A 16,878-nucleotide genomic window follows, 5' to 3' on the forward strand; every position below is an offset into this window, starting at 1 on the left:
ATTTTAATAGTGTCGAGACGACCCCACCAGGATAAGTATAAAGGATGCCACCTTGCAGTGAGATCTGGAATCTTTTGTGTGCATTTGGACATGCATAAAGAAACAGTGTCTGAAATGGAGGGGGTGATGTATAAACCCAAATATTTAATATGGGAAGGACACCAGGTAAACTGAGAGTCACTGAATTCTTGTTTAAAAGTAAATTTGGTCAGGGGAAGAATCTCACATTTGTCGTGATTAAGCTTATACCCAGAGATAGAGGAATAATTTCGGACTTCATCTAAAAAAGCAGGGATAGATTCTGCAGGGTTAGAAAGAAAAAGTAAAATATCATCTGCATAAGCAGCAAGTTTAATGTGAAAGTCTGCAATCTGGAAACCATGGATGGCAGGATTCTGACGCAATCTGGACAGAAAAGGCTCTAGAGCAAGATTAAAAAGAAAGGGGGACAAAGGGCAACCCTGGCGAACACCTCTACCTAAATTAAAATAAGAGGAAATTTGACCATTCGCAAATACTGCAGCTCTGGGATGCGAGTATAAAAGGGAAACTAAGGAGATAAACCTAGGGCCAAAACCAAACCAAGTAAGGGTATGAAAGAGATAGCGCCATTCAACCCGATCAAACGCCTTTTCGGCATCAAGGGCAATCGCTGCAAGTGAGTGCTGGAAACGGGAGGATTTTGACAAAATGTTGAATAAAAGTCTGGTGTTATCTGTAATATGTCGGCCCTTGACAAACCCAGATTGCTCGTCACCCAAAAGATCGGGGAGAAGGTGGTCCAATCGGATCGCCAAAGCTTTGGCGAGAAGTTTGTAGTCAATATTGACTAAGGATATGGGCCTATAATTTTTGCAGTATTTAACGTCCTTCCCTGGTTTAGGTATTAGGCAAATATGGGCATCCGAAAACGTCCCTGAAGAGGCACCATGAGCAATAAAAGTATGAAGAAGGGAATGCAGTCGTGGAATCAATAACTTAGAAAAGTGAAGATAAAATTTGACGGTAAAACCGTCAGGACCAGGAGCCTTATTGGGTTTGAGATGTTGTAATGCAATGAGTAATTCCTTTTGTGTGACGTCAGATTCTAAAGAGGAAAGGTCAAGGGGGAAGTTAGATGGTGTGTGAATGGTGGAGAAAAAACGAGCAAGGGAGCTGGGAGAGGGTTGAGATTCAGATGTATACAAAGTCTCATAAAAACGTGAAAATTCAGCAAGAATATCAACATCTGTGTGTTTCAAGGTATCATCAGAGTCATATACAGATTCAATGTTTAACTTATTATGCTTAATCTTCAAATAATTAGCTAAGAGCTTTCCCGCTTTATTCCTACCCCCATAAAATTTGGCAGTAGACTTCAACAGATACAAGGAGGCATCCTCCGTAGACTTCTCATTAAATTTCATTTTTGCAGCAACAAGGGCTGTCAAGCTATCAGCAGAGTGAGAGGTGAAATACGCATGTTCCAATTTCTTAATGTCAGAAAGGAGACTTTTGGTGTACCTTCGTGCAGTCTTGCGTTTGTCCGCAACGTAACTAATAATAAAGTCACGTGCTGCTGCTTTAAAAGCATCCCAGATGGTGTGGTCAGGGAGAGTGGCATCATCATTAATCAGAAAAAATTCATCAAAAAAGGAAGTGAAGGTGGCTGTAAAGTTGGGATCGGCAAGGAGGGAGTTGTTAAATCGCCATCTTCTAGGGCCAGCAATATTAGGAAGTACATCAACACTTGTAAGAACAGGAGCATGATCAGAAAGCAGTATCGGGCCTATCTCGGAGTGTAAAAGTGATTGAGCGAGGTTGCGGGAGGCAAAGATATAGTCAAGTCGTGACTGGGAATGGTGACAGGGAGAATAAAAAGTGTACTCCCGTAGTTTTGGATTACAAAGGCGCCAAGAGTCTACTAGCTTATGTTGCGAAATAGCATGGCTAAACAGCTTATGAGGTTTGTTGGGAATATAGGGGGCCAAAGATATCCTATCAATAAAGGGATCGAGAGGTTGATTACAATCCCCCGCCAGAATAAAATTGTGGTCCATAAATTTAGTCAAGAGTGGAGAAAAATCAGCCCAAAAAGAAGGTTCACCTGTAGTTGGGCCATAGACACTGAGTAAAGAGATTGGAACACCTCTAAGTGATAGCTTGGCATAAACCCATCGACCAGAAGCATCCGACTCATGAGCCAGAACCTGAAAGGGGAGAGACTTGCGACACAGGATTGCCACACCATTTCGTTTACCATCGCCCTGTGAATAAAACAGTTCACCCACCCATCCACGTTTAAGCTTAACAGATTCTACATCAGTTAAATGCGTTTCTTGAAGGAATGCAATATCAACGTTCAATTTGGCGAGATGTGATAGGATCCGCTGACGCTTAATCGGGGAATTAATACCCTTCACATTCCATGACAATAAATTCAAGGACATAACAGTAACTTATCCTCAAAAAATGTGGAAAACATGACGAATGAAAGAAAAACCCATGAAAAGGAGAGAAGACAGAAAGAAAGAAGAAGGATCAGTGGAGACCCTCTGAAATAAAAGAAAAGAATCAGGTAAACGGAAATGTGAGCACTAGTAAGAAGGGAAGAATAAAAGGCGACAGTGTCAAAACTGAAACAGAAAACCAGAAATAAGGAAGAAGTTGAGAGACAAATGTATTGAGAAGAAGTGGAAAATATGACTAATGGATGAAGAACCCATGAAGAGGAGAGAAGACATAGAGAAAGAAGAAAAGCCAGTGAAGAGGTGCTGAGATAAAAGGAAAGGAGAGGGTAAACGAGAGCATAAATACTGTCAAGAAAAGAAAAATGTAAGGAAACAATATAAAAAGTTAAACAGGAAGCCAGAAATAAGGAAGAAGTTGAGAGATAAATGTGCCTAAAGGAACAGGAAATGCAACTCTTACACAAGCAAAAGGTTCGGATCAGAGGGAGAAAGATAAGATAGAAACATGTGAACAATGATAGGAGCAAGGGAGGAAGAAAAAGGGAGGAGGAGAAGGAAAAACCATCGGAAGTACAGGGAAAACATATGAGGGAATAAAGACGAAACATACCTACAAAGGAAGGGTGCGAGATAGGGTGGAGGAGGGAAGGAACCACATGGGTGAGGCAGCACATCCAGAAGCAACGAAGCAAGGACCGGGGGACAGCATTAAACACGAAAATATTCCTGTAAGACAAAAAGGAAACAGAGGATTAAGACAAACCAGGATCGTAAGTTGAAACCATGACCAGTAAGTAGAACAAGGGACAACCATCATGTATAAACAGTAAAGGATCGGCAGAGTGGATAGCCGAAGACTCAGAAGAACTCAGGTTAACTGCAGCCAAGAAAAGGTCTCTGAAAAAGAACAGAATAGAGAAAAAATAAAAGAAACAACGGCCACATGGAAGTCATAAGAGCAATAGTCAACCAGGAGCAGAGGATGATGGTCGAGAGACATCCATGTTAGATGATTTGTGCGCATTGATGAAGCTTTGTAAGTGCACTGGATCTTCATAGGTTGTAGTCTTATTATTATAAGTAACTTTGAATAAACACGGGTGATATAGGCCGTAGCGTGCTCCCATCGCACGTAGATCTTCTCTTAGGCTCAGAAAAACCTTACGACGATTGGCAGTGGCCTTAGCATAGTCTTGTGCGAAGAACAGGGACGAACCGGACCAAGCCAAATTCGGAGAGGATTTGGCCGCCATCAATACCAGCAAGAGGTCTGTATATTCCAAGAAATAAATGATGACCCCTCTGGGTCTCTGTGAAGAAGAAGCAGAAGAAGGTGGCCGACCCAGCCTATGAGCGCGTTGAATGTTGAGTACCTTGTCCTGAGGCAGGTGAAGAAGCTTGGGAAGGAATGACTTGAAAAAAGTGATTGGGTCAGACCCCTCGATTCCTTCAACTAGGCCATAAACGCGAAGGTTGTTGCGTCTATTTCTATTTTCCAACTGCTCCACTTGTTGTTGAAGATCCGAGACTTGAGACTTCAGGTTTGAGACAACAACGACAAGACAGATTTTTCAATCGATGACACCCTTGTTTCCATTTGTGACCAATTATCCGTAAGGACCTGGAGCTTAATATTAGTCTCTTCCATGAAAGGGCGCAAGGATCTTATTTCGTCTAACAGTAATTCCATGGATATCGGTTCGGAATGCTTTGGTTGCGAGAGGGAGTCCGACTTGAGCCTCTTCGTGTTAGATTTAGAATTAGAATTAGAATTATCCTGCGGGTGCCTGGAAGGATGCATTGTTGTATCTGAGCCAGACGAGTTCAGAGAGTCTTCTAATTGTGAAAAAGCTGAAAAAACCTTAGAGTTCTTAACAATCTGAGAAGAGGTCGAACGAGGCAAATGCGACAATGATTTGAGTCTACCCCTGTAGTAAAGCCGTGGAGTGGTTATCACAATAGATGCCACAGAAGGTTGAAGCGAAGGCAACCCAGGATAGAACACAACAGGAGTACAAGGGTATTGAATATGTCATGAAGAGAATGCAGTCTTCTCCATTGTACTTAAGTATGAACAGTCGTCAAGGCGCTTATGGAGAGACAAAAGAAGCCATTATGATCGGGCAAGGACATTACTATATGGCGCTGCACTGTAGAAAGTAGGCGCCAGAGCAGCGCTTGGTGCAAAATGGCTTCCAGCAAGCTGACAAGATATAAAGTGTAATGTCCCCTCACGCATCTCTCAGGAGCCCGCAACAAACAATATCAGTAACAGCAGAGAAACAACCAGGCATGCTGCATCGAAAGGACTCTTCACCTGCAAGGAAGTCCGAGATCGGTCCACTCAGGGTATTGACAGAGTCATAAATCGACGAATAGCACAGAAGCAGTCGTAGGAATAAAGGCGCTTCATTAAGGGAGACTGTTATGATGAAGTATAAAGCACCATTGCTTTAAATATAAGGCAAAACAGTGTAAAAACTTCAGCGCATAAAAGAAGAAACAGTCAGTAGGAAAAACCAAGAATCCACTAGGAGCACATGGTATATGCCCTCACAGCGCTGAGCCAACGATGCAGTAACTGCCTCATAACGCGCGTCACTCGGCAAGCCCAAGATGGCGGCCGCAGCTGAGGAGAGCCTGTCAAAAACTCACAGGTGCCAGTTGGAGTGTTGCAGAGGCAAAGAAAAACTTCCATCGGTGTCAAATGGGGTCACAGCATGTTCCGATGCACCTCTGACCGCCCGTCTTGAGGAATAAACAACAGGAACCGGCTTATCCCTCGACAACGCTCCGGAGCCTCACATGAGCGCCGCCATCGCTCGCGGGCGCCAAGCCACGCCCCCTATAATTCACAATTTCTAAAGTGACAGTGCATACAACTTGAATCTGAAAGCATTGAATCTACTAAAGCAATGTAATAGATAAGGTGAGAGATGCGAGGAACTCACATTGCATTTTACAGTATATAACCCACAGCACTTAAAAAAGAAAAGGATATAACAATTATTTCGTTAAAACAATATACTCCATCTTTTAGCTTAAATACTCTTCAGAAAGCGAGCAACGGCATGGCATACACAGTGATCATTGAATTGCAACAGGTAAAATAAAGCAGCTTTACACTTGGAGAATTTATGCCTGCGTAAGAGGTAATAACATTTTTCTTGTAAACAGCAGATAAAATTGACAAAAGACCACAAAGTGTAAAATAGTATGACTAGATTGCTCATCACATGGACAGGTGTGAATTGAGGCAGAAGAATGCTGACCTAAGGGTCTTCACATCCATTTTCTCACAAACCATACAACCTTAAGCAGATATAATTTTTGGGATATTTTAAAATCCCCACCAACCTTTTTCTGCTTTGTATATTACTGTGTTTTGTTCTATGTGATCACTCCTGGTGAACGTCTCACTTCATATGAACATGGCTGCAATTACACATAATATTGATATCTGGACAATATTATTAAGTGCTGTCCTGTCAAATAGCATACAATACATAAAAGTATAGGTGGGTAACAGTGAATGCCTTAGATTTTTTTCACCGGGTGGGGGTTCTGAGAGACACAAAGGTGCCGATCACGATCCGGTAAAAAATTCCCCCGTGCGACTCGTATCGGGTCTTTTTACCGTACGAATCGTACAAGTGCCGTACGAACTGGCAATCACGATTCGCATGGTAAAAAGTCCATACGAACCGCACCGGGAATCATTCCCCACACGTCCTCGGGTCGGAAAATGTGTCCGACACGTCCTCGGACGATTTACCTTACAAACGTAAAAATCCAAGTCCGACCGAGGAATCACGATCCATCCCGTGCGTCCGAGCCTACAACCGTATGGAAAAAACACCGTCCGCACCGAACACCTATAGCAACCATGGAGACATGTGCCCGCATACGCGCCCAACACTCCCCCCAGCCCCCGTACGTCCGACACGTACCCCCCGTGTATGTATACCCCCACCCGTCTAGGTACACCCCAGTACGTTCAAGTCGTACCCCCACCCCAGTACGTGTCGTACCACCGTCAATGTACACCCCCCCACCCCTGTACGTGTCGTACCACCGTCTATGTACACCCCAGTACGTTCCAGTCGCACCCCCACCCCAGTACGTGTCGTACCCCCCGTGTACCTACACCCCAGTACGTTCGAGCCACACCCCCACCCCAGTACGTGTCATAGCCCCGTCTACCCACACCCCAGTACGTTCCAGTCGTACCCCCACCCCAGTACGTGTCGTACCCCCGTGTACCTACACCCCAGTACGTTCGAGCCACACCCCCACCCCAGTACGTGTCATAGCCCCGTCTACCCACACCCCAGTACGTTCCAGTAGTACCCCCACCATAGTACGTGTCGTACCACCGTGTACCTACACCCCAGTACGTTCCAGTCGTACCCCCACCCCAGTACGTGTCGTACCACCGTCAATGTACACCCCCCCACCCCTGTACGTGTCGTACCACCGTCTATGTACACCCCCCCACCCCTGTACGTGTCGTACCACCGTCTATGTACACCCCAGTACGTTCCAGTCGTACCCCCACCCCAGTACGTGTCGTACCACCGTCAATGTACACCCCCCCACCCCTGTACGTGTCGTACCACCGTCTATGTACACCCCAGTACGTTCCAGTCGTACCCCCACCCCAGTACGTGTCGTACCACCGTCAATGTACACCCCCCCACCCCTGTACGTGTCGTACCACCGTCAATGTACACCCCCCCACCCCTGTACGTGTCGTACCACCGTCTATGTACACCCCCCCACCCCTGTACGCGTCGTACCACCGTCTATGTACACCCCAGTACGTTCCAGTCGTACCCCCACCCCAGTACGTGTCGTACCACCGTCAATGTACACCCCCCCACCCCTGTACGTGTCGTACCACCGTCCATGTACACCCCCCCCCTGTACGTGTCGTACCCCCCGTGTACCTACACCCCAGTACGTGCGAGCCACACCCCCACCCCAGGACGTGTCATAGCCCCGTCTACCTACACCCCAGTACGTTCCAGTCGTACCCCCACCCAGTACGTGTCGTACCACCGTCAATGTACACCCCCCCACCCCTGTACGTGTCGTACCACCGTCAATGTACACCCCCCCACCCCTGTACGTGTGGTACCACCGTCAATGTACACCCCCCCACCCCTGTACGTGTCGTACCACCGTCTATGTACACCCCAGTACGTTCCAGTCGTACCCCCACCCCAGTACGTGTCGTACCACCGTCCATGTACACCCCCCCCCTGTATGTGTCGTACCCCCCGTGTACCTACACCCCAGTACGTGCGAGCCACACCCCCACCCCAGGACGTGTCATAGCCCCGTCTACCCACACCCCAGTACGTTCCAGTCGTACCCCCACCCCAGTACGTTCCTGGCGCACCCCCAACACAACCTCCTAAGTACGGAGCGCACCCCATGCCCCAACATCACAACCGCATGTACGAGTCGTACAAAGCCACACACAAGGACCAAATCGTACAACCAAATGGCCCATGTACACACCGTACACACGCTCAAAACGCACGTACACAACAAGGACAAAACAAAACAACTCAACAATACACCATTCGAAAGGCACACAGCCACTAAACATGGCCAAGAACCACTAAAATGACACAATCACTGACCTGCAACTGTCAAAAACAAACAGAGGCCCAATACACCACCACTCCTTATAACACACCCACCCAAAATTCAAACACTGCCACACCCACCCATGGACCAATAAAAAGGGCCCACACACACAAACCATGAGCCTTTGCAACAGACCCACTGCTGCCAGACACCACAGAACCAGACTACAAGCGACACCACATCTTACACTTGCACACCTTCACACGACCACCCTCACAAACACCCTCTCATCACATTCACACACACACACAACCATCCACACCCCCCCCCCAACATCCACACACCCCCCACTCCCACACCATCCCCACCCACACCCCTCACCATGCCCACTACCAAGAATCCAAAGTTCAGTCACCGAGAGTTGGAGGTCCTTGTTGATCAAATCCTCAGAGTCGAGCCACAGATCTTTGGAACATTGGTCAGAAGCACCAGCCAGGCAGCCAAAACAGCCATGTGGCAGACCATCGTCGATGCTGTGAATGCTGTTGCGGACACCAGGAGGACCAAGCAGGATTGCCAGAACAGGTGGTACGATCTGCGGAGGAGGGTCAGAGCCAAGAGACAGGAGGAACACGACCAGGCCAAGGCCACCGGAGGAGGGCCCTCCCGCAGACCCGTACAGTACCATCCCTGGGAGGAGAGGGTGATGGCCATACTGCCGGTGGAGGCAGTTGAAGGAGTAGAAGGACTCCGAGACCCGGGTGAGTACACAAACAACGCACCTCACATGGGGGGAACTGCAACCACAACCAAAATTAATAACAGGCACGCAACCACCACAAGCCATCGCATTACTCAACCACACTCCATGAGCAGGCACATGCCACTGCTGCCACCATGCCCCATGCACCCAGCTGGACAATGTCAAGTCACAGGCCACAGAAGACAACAACACATGACACGGTAACCCGGATGGCGGGAGGCTGGGCACCAAGAATCACATAGTGCGACTCCAAAGCAGACAACAATGCCCTCTGCCCATATGGCCTAGGTCACAGCCAGACAAACACTGTGTCCCAACACAGGAATGACTTGCCAGCAAATGGCGGATGCCTTGCATCAACACATGGGGGTGAAGGCACTGTTTTGCACATGCCAGCAGCTAATGAACAGCCAACAGTGTGAAAGAGTGGCAGCACACACCACCACAGCAGCAGCGCACAGACACACAGCAGACAAAATGGGTGCCTGGAGATCAGAAACAAACTCACATCAACAGGCCAAGGGCCACTCAAAGATCTGCTAACAGTGTGTGCCCAGGAAGCTGGGCCAAGGTGACAGAGGGTGACACACGGAGGGAGGGAGAGGGGGACACAGAGGGAGGGAGAGGGGGACTGAGAGGGAGGGAGACGGACAGAGGGAGGAGGCTGACACACAGAGGGAGGGAGAGGGGGACAGAGAGGGAGGGAGAGGGGGACAGAGAGGGAGGGAGACACAGGAAGATGGACAGAGGGAGGAGGCTGACACACAGAGGGAGGGAGAGGGGGACAGAGAGGGAGGGAGAGGGGGACACAGAGGGAGGGAGAGGGGGACAGAGAGGGAGGGAGAGGGGGACAGAGAGGGAGGGAGAGGGGGACAGAGAGGGAGGGAGACACAGGAAGATGGACAGAGGGAGGAGGCTGACACACAGAGGGAGGGAGAGGGGGACAGAGAGGGAGGGAGGGGGGACACAGAGGGAGGGAGAGGGGGACAGAGAGGGAGGGAGAGGGGGACAGAGAGGGAGGGAGAGGGGGACACAGAGGGAGGGAGAGGGGGACAGAGAGGGAGGGAGACACAGGAAGATGGACAGAGGGAGGAGGCTGACACACAGAGGGAGGGAGAGGGGGACAGAGAGGGAGGGAGAGGGGGACACAGAGGGAGGGAGAGGGGGACACAGAGGGAGGGAGAGGGGGACAGAGAGGGAGGGAGACACAGGAAGATGGACAGAGGGAGGAGGCTGACACACAGAGGGAGGGAGAGGGGGACAGAGAGGGAGGGAGAGGGGGACACAGAGGGAGGGAGAGGGGGACAGAGAGGGAGGGAGAGGGGGACAGAGAGGGAGGGAGAGGGGGACTGAGAGGGAGGGAGACGGACAGAGGGAGGAGGCTGACACACAGAGGGAGGGAGAGGGGGACAGAGAGGGAGGGAGAGGGGGACAGAGAGGGAGGGAGACACAGGAAGATGGACAGAGGGAGGAGGCTGACACACAGAGGGAGGGAGAGGGGGACAGAGAGGGAGGGAGAGGGGGACACAGAGGGAGGGAGAGGGGGACAGAGAGGGAGGTAGAGGGGGACAGAGAGGGAGGGAGAGGGGGACACAGAGGGAGGGAGAGGGGGACACAGAGGGAGGGAGAGGGGGACAGAGAGGGAGGGAGACACAGGAAGATGGACAGAGGGAGGAGGCTGACACACAGAGGGAGGGAGAGGGGGACAGAGAGGGAGGGAGACACAGGAAGATGGACAGAGGGAGGAGGCTGACACACAGAGGGAGGGAGAGGGGGACAGAGAGGGAGGGAGAGGGGGACACAGAGGGAGGGAGAGGGGGACACAGAGGGAGGGAGAGGGGGACAGAGAGGGAGGGAGAGGGGGACAGAGAAGGAGGGAGACACAGGGAGAGCAAATCAGTCCTGTGGTGTGTGGGAATGTCTGCTCGTCAGCAGGTGGACTGCGTGCATGTAGACAAGGGTGGCCAGTGCCAGAACCCCCCCTCTTCATCATGGCAAAACGCAGGGCCATGTCACAACCTGTACACGAGCACAAGGACAGCCACCTGCATCATATGAGTGTGTGGATCCACTCCATGTGCACATGTACAGTGCTACAAGGAAGGCGCAAATGCATAGCTCGGCACACATGCACACTCCACTGCTGACTGCAGTCACACTTGACGCAGCAAGTAAGACTGTGCCACACATAGTTAAAGGGGCCAAATTGGTGCCCAAGGGACACACACATGCACAAGTGCACTGTGAGTGGAATGCAAGACAGATCCTAATTCCAAGAGGAAATGTGCCAACTTTGTAACGGATGAAACATGGATGTTGCATGGATCCAAATTAACATTTTCTCTCTCACACACAGGTCAACGTCGTGCTGCACCCCCCAACACTGGGGGGGAACACTCACAGGACCCGGATCTGCAGGAGACCGATCCCACCGGCAGCGACCACTCTCACCACTCTGCGGACGACCCCGACCGACCTGGCCCCTCTGGTGTCCAACCACCTGCAGCACCTGCGTCAGGTACAACCGTGCCAACCACCACCCCCACTCCTGCCACATCCCAGGAGACACCCAGGATCCCTGCCCCAACACCACAATGCAGCCAGGCTCGCCAGGAGGGACACGGTGTCCCGGGCACCCAGGAGGAGGCAGGCGACAACGCCAATGCCACCCCTCAGGGGTCCCGGAGACCCGATGTGCCCACAAGTGCAGGCCAGACGCAAGTGGGCAGGGGTGGTGGGAGTGGAGGACGGCGGAGGCGCGAGCCTGACCAGTTGGCTGGGGATCCGGTATTTTCACATGTCCGTAACATCCTGGACTCATACCGGCAGGACACCACGGGCATGGCCCAGGTTGTGTCCGTCCTCGAGGGGATCAAGGTCCAGCAGGCCCAGCAACATGCGGAGCTAATAGCCTGTCTACAGCTACACCAACGGAGGATGGAGGACAGACAGGCTGAGCAAGTGACGGCGTCCCAGGGGATTCACGCTGAACTCCGTCGGATGGCCGACACCATGGCCGACCCTCCCTGTGCCAGAAGGCGGAGAACATCACCACCCACAGGGAGGGATCATGAGGAGGAGGAGGAGGAGGAAACATCCGACGGAGCATCCCAGACGTCGTCACGGCCTGCTGCTGAGGTTCCCCGCAGGAAGCCGGGTCGTCCACGGAAAGGACCGTGAGGGTGGCTGCTACATCACCATCTCCCAGGACACCTGGCCTGGCACCTGGCCCACTGGAGCAACAGCATCACAGCATCAAGAGACATTCTCTGCCACATGGCCCTGCTGGTCACTGGCTGACCAATGTTGACAAAGACTGTGGCATGGACTCTGAGGATTTCCAATGGCAAGGACACCAACTCCCCTACTGAACTTTGGATTCCCTAATCCCGGAAAGCCCCTCACTTTGTCCCCCCCCCCCATAATAAATCACACTATTAAGAGTAGATGCCTGCTGGTAGCATTATTACCTAACATGTGTCTTGTACAGTCTAAACATGCCTGAGTCATCTGTTCACTTCAACCATCCACACCCTGGGGCCTGAGTCTGGCACAGGACACATGGGTCACAGTTTATTAGGCAAGACAGACATGGAGCACCATACACACCCGTGATGGTCAGAACCAGCTGAGGGGGTGGCCGAACAACCGTGCTGACAGACACATTGAGTACAGAAACAGTCATGCGCAGAGGTCAGGGAACCTGGCCCGTGTCCTGGGGGGCACCCAGGTACGTGTAGACAGGTGGCAGAACCATGTCCTGCAAGCTTGAGTCCGGTGGATGCAGAGAATGGGGGCCTGGACAACGTTGGATGCATGGGGATGGCACATGTCACACTACCCACACAGTCATGGACATCATGCCCAATACACAGTCTCAGCACACACACACAGCTTGCATCTTGCCACTCGACACATTGACACATAGCCACAATCTGGGAATACCATGCCAGACATGCAGGATGCACCGTGCCAACACACCAGCATTGACTGAGCAGAGGCACCTTGGAGGCATAGGGACACCTTTAATAGTCATGTTTTTGGGATTGCAGAGGCAACTTGAAGTACACATGAACACATCATGTGGAGTAACATGTGGCTCAAACACTGGCACCCCCCTTCTGCAGCACAAATGCGTGATAGCCATGGAACTGGCACACAAGTGTCGGCTAACAGCTAAACACCCACAGCTGCTCACGGAGAGCATGCCATACACCATAGATCCGCTGATGTGGAAGTCCCACGCCATGTCAAGAAAATGTTAACCGTATGTGTCCGAGGGCAGTGTCACACACATTGATGCCTTCATCACAATCCACTATCCCATCACTGATGACTGACAACCAGGCAGCCCATCTATTCAGGTGTACCCAGCTGCATGTTGTGTCCCATGGGGATGCCACATGTCTGCAGAGGAACCAAACACCGACCTGGCCAGTGTGCACACATCGTGAACAACTGCCACACCCAATACACCCCAGATGCATCCCTTACCCCATGGAGAGTTCCAAACGTGTCCGTGCCTGTAACGCTGAGTCAGCCCACGATGCCATGTCCATGAGGAATAGCAGTGCCACAACAATGCAACCAGAAGACGGCATGCGCAGGTACCTGGGGAAGAGAGACACACAAGAAGTCAGCCACACAGAGCACAGCCACTTGCATGTGCATTGACTCGACACATGTATGGATGAAAAAATGCTAGGTCACAATTATGAGTGGGGAAATACTACCATCACTGCCACCATCACTCCAGTGACACACCCACGCACACCTCTGACTCACGTGCCATACATGCAGGTGGAGACACGCATCACAACACATGCCACACGGGGACCAAGGCGTGCACACTCAGACACTGGTACTCACCACTAAGCAAAGAAGTCGCGTATGAGCCGAGTCCGGATGTCCTCTTGCGGCTCCACATCCTCCACATCACTAGCCCCATTGCCAAGCCCTTCGTCCTCCACGGGTGGATGTTCCTCGTCATGTTGATTCAGGATGAGTGGCACAGCTCTTTCAACTGCCATGTTGTGCAGCATGCAGCAGACCATGAAGATCTTGCAAACCTTTGCCGGGGCATATGGGAGTGCGCCGCCGGTCTTGTGGAGGCACCGGAATCGGCTCTTCAGCATGCCAAACGTCCTCTCTATCACTCGCCTTGTCCGGCCATGGGCGGTGTTGTAGCGGAGCTGGGCCGGCGTGATGGGGTTGCGGAGAGGTGTCAGCAGCCAAGGCTTGTTGGGATAGCCAGCGTCCCCTAAATGGAAAGCACATGGATATCGTTAGAACTGGCGAAGCGGTAGTGCTGCTCGGCCAAACAGAATACAGGACAGACAGACTGTACCCACCAACAACACATGCTCGTTCGTTGCGCAGCTGCATCATCATATCAGGCATCCCGCTACGCCTCATGATGTAGGCATCGTGTGCTGATCCTGGGAAACGAGCACAGACATGTGAAATCACCATGTTGGACAGACACACCACAAGGGCATTGATGGAGTGGTAGTGCTTCCGATTGCGGTACGCCACCTCCCGTGCGTTTGGTGGTACCAAACCTACATGTGTCCCATCTATGGACCCAATGACATGGGGCATCCCTCCCAGGGCATAGAAACCACGCTTGACCTCAGTCATCTGTTCAGGGGTTGGGAACTTGATGAAGTCATCCAGGTGAATCAACATGGCCTCCAAGAAATCATGCAGCACACCGCTGAACATGCTCTGGGACATGCCACCAACATGAGCTATGGTATTTTGGAAGGTACCCGTGGCAAGGAAATGTAGGGCAGCCATTACCTTCAGCTGGGGTGTCAGTGCCGTAGGATACCTGTGCTGCGGTTGCAGGTGTGGTGCCAGTCTCGCCGTCAGCTCCAGAATCAACGGTTGGGTGAAGCGGTAGAGCCGGATCCTGTCATTCTCCTGCATGGTGGCCAAGTCTGGAATTCTTCGGGCAACAGGAGGCGCTCTGCAGTAATTTGGAAGTGACAAGGAAGAGTGAGTGCACTACGAGAACAACTCATGTCTACTGAGCACATGTAAATCTGGCAATACACACATGCCACATAGGGAGTCAGGCATGTGCTACATGCCCAGGACACGTATGGATGCAAGGTGACACTCCTTCCAAGACCCAGCTACACACGGTGATTGAGAACCTCCCCATGCCACGCCATGGAAATAGCTGTGTCCCAGTGCAAGTGCACTGCCCGACGCAAGACAGGAGTGACATACACCCACACATCAGCAGTAGTGTGATGCCGATTGCAGAGACTGGCAGCGGAACACTTGAGCCACAGGTCACATGACATTACACTAGTCCAGCCCACACACCTTGCCATGAAGGTGCACATGTCATGACTCACCACACATTCCTTGTGAGTTTGCTGACATGGCCTTGTCACGCTACTCCGTGTCCCTTGCATACATGTGCACCTCACATCCGAGAACACATGTGGCATGGTGTTGGGAACAGTGTGCAATGACAATCTACACACAGCCACATGTTGGTTGCTGCAACGGCTGCAGCTTTTGAGGGTGCTACAACATCAACCTGATGTAAATCCCGGACACATATATGGCATAGTCACATTGTGCACTGTGGGTAGTGATAAGTCATGTGTCATGACCCCTGTACCTGGCATCATGGGACACTTCCGTGTGTTGGTGTCCGTGCCATTCCAGTGACGCTCACCCCAAGTGCGCAGTCCCACATGCACACATGTCAAAGGAGTCAAGGGCATGCCTGGCACACATTGCACCCTCACACAGTACACATGTACACATCTCATCATACATCTGGTGCCTTCTCCACTCAGGAGGCATGTTCCACATCACAGCCTGTGACACCTGTGCCCCACACATGTGGTAATGCACAGACGATGCCTTGATGTCCATTCCTGGACAAGTATGTCCATCCATGGACAAGTATGTCCGCCCTATTCCTACATGTGTGTCGCCTATCACCACAGTGATGTGTAAAATCCACCGTACTGCTGCTGAGAGGGCCTGTGCATGTTCCCAAATCACTGTGGGAGTGCTGCCGTATGTGTACCCATCGTGATGGCGAGCGTAGATGCGAGTGTACGGTCCGTGCCACTACGGGTACGCATACGCGTGCAGACCCATAGTGATAGTGAGCGTAGATGCGAGTGTACGGTCCGTACCACTACGGGTACGCATACGCGTGCAGACCCATAGTGATAGTGAGCGTAGATGCGAGTGTACGGTCCGTACCACTACGGGTACGCATACGCGTGCAGACCCATAGTGATAGAGAGCGTAGATGCGAGTGTACGGCCCTATCACTATGGGTCTGCACGCGTATGCGTACCCGTAGTGGTACGGACCGTACACTCGCATCTACGCTCACTATCACTATGGGTCTGCACGCGTATGCGTACCCGTAGTGGTACGGACCGTACACTCGCATCTACGCTCACTATCACTACGAGTACGCATACGCGTGCAGACCCATAGTGATAGTGAGCGTAGATGCGAGTGTACGGTCCGTACCACTACGGGTACGCATACGCGTGTAGACCCATAGTGATAGTGAGCGTAGATGCGAGTGTACGGTCCGTACCACTACGGGTACGCATACGCGTGCAGACCCATAGTGATGGAGAGCGTAGATGCGAGTGTACGGTCCGTACCACTACGGGTACGCATACGCGTGCAGACCCATAGTGATAGGGCCGTACACTCGCATCTACGCTCACTATCACTATGGGTCTGCACGCGTATGCGTACCCGTAGTGGTACGGACCGTACACTCGCATCTACGCTCTCCATCACTATGGGTCTGCACGCGTATGCGTACTCGTAGTGATAGTGAGCGTAGATGCGAGTGTACGGTCCGTACCACTACGGGTACGCATACGCGTGCAGACCCATAGTGATGGAGAGGGTAGGCATGCATGTACGGGCCGTTGCCATGCATTTGGGGTGCCCTAGGGCCCCCACACGCACCGTACCTGTGTGTGATGCTCCAAATTACATAGGGGACAAGTATTAAGGCCTACATGCATGCTGGTTGTCATGGAGACCAAGTTCAAAATTCGA

This window comes from Triturus cristatus, chromosome 5_1 (genome assembly GCF_964204655.1).
Source record: "Triturus cristatus chromosome 5_1, aTriCri1.1, whole genome shotgun sequence".
Taxonomy (NCBI): Eukaryota; Metazoa; Chordata; class Amphibia; order Caudata; family Salamandridae; genus Triturus; species Triturus cristatus.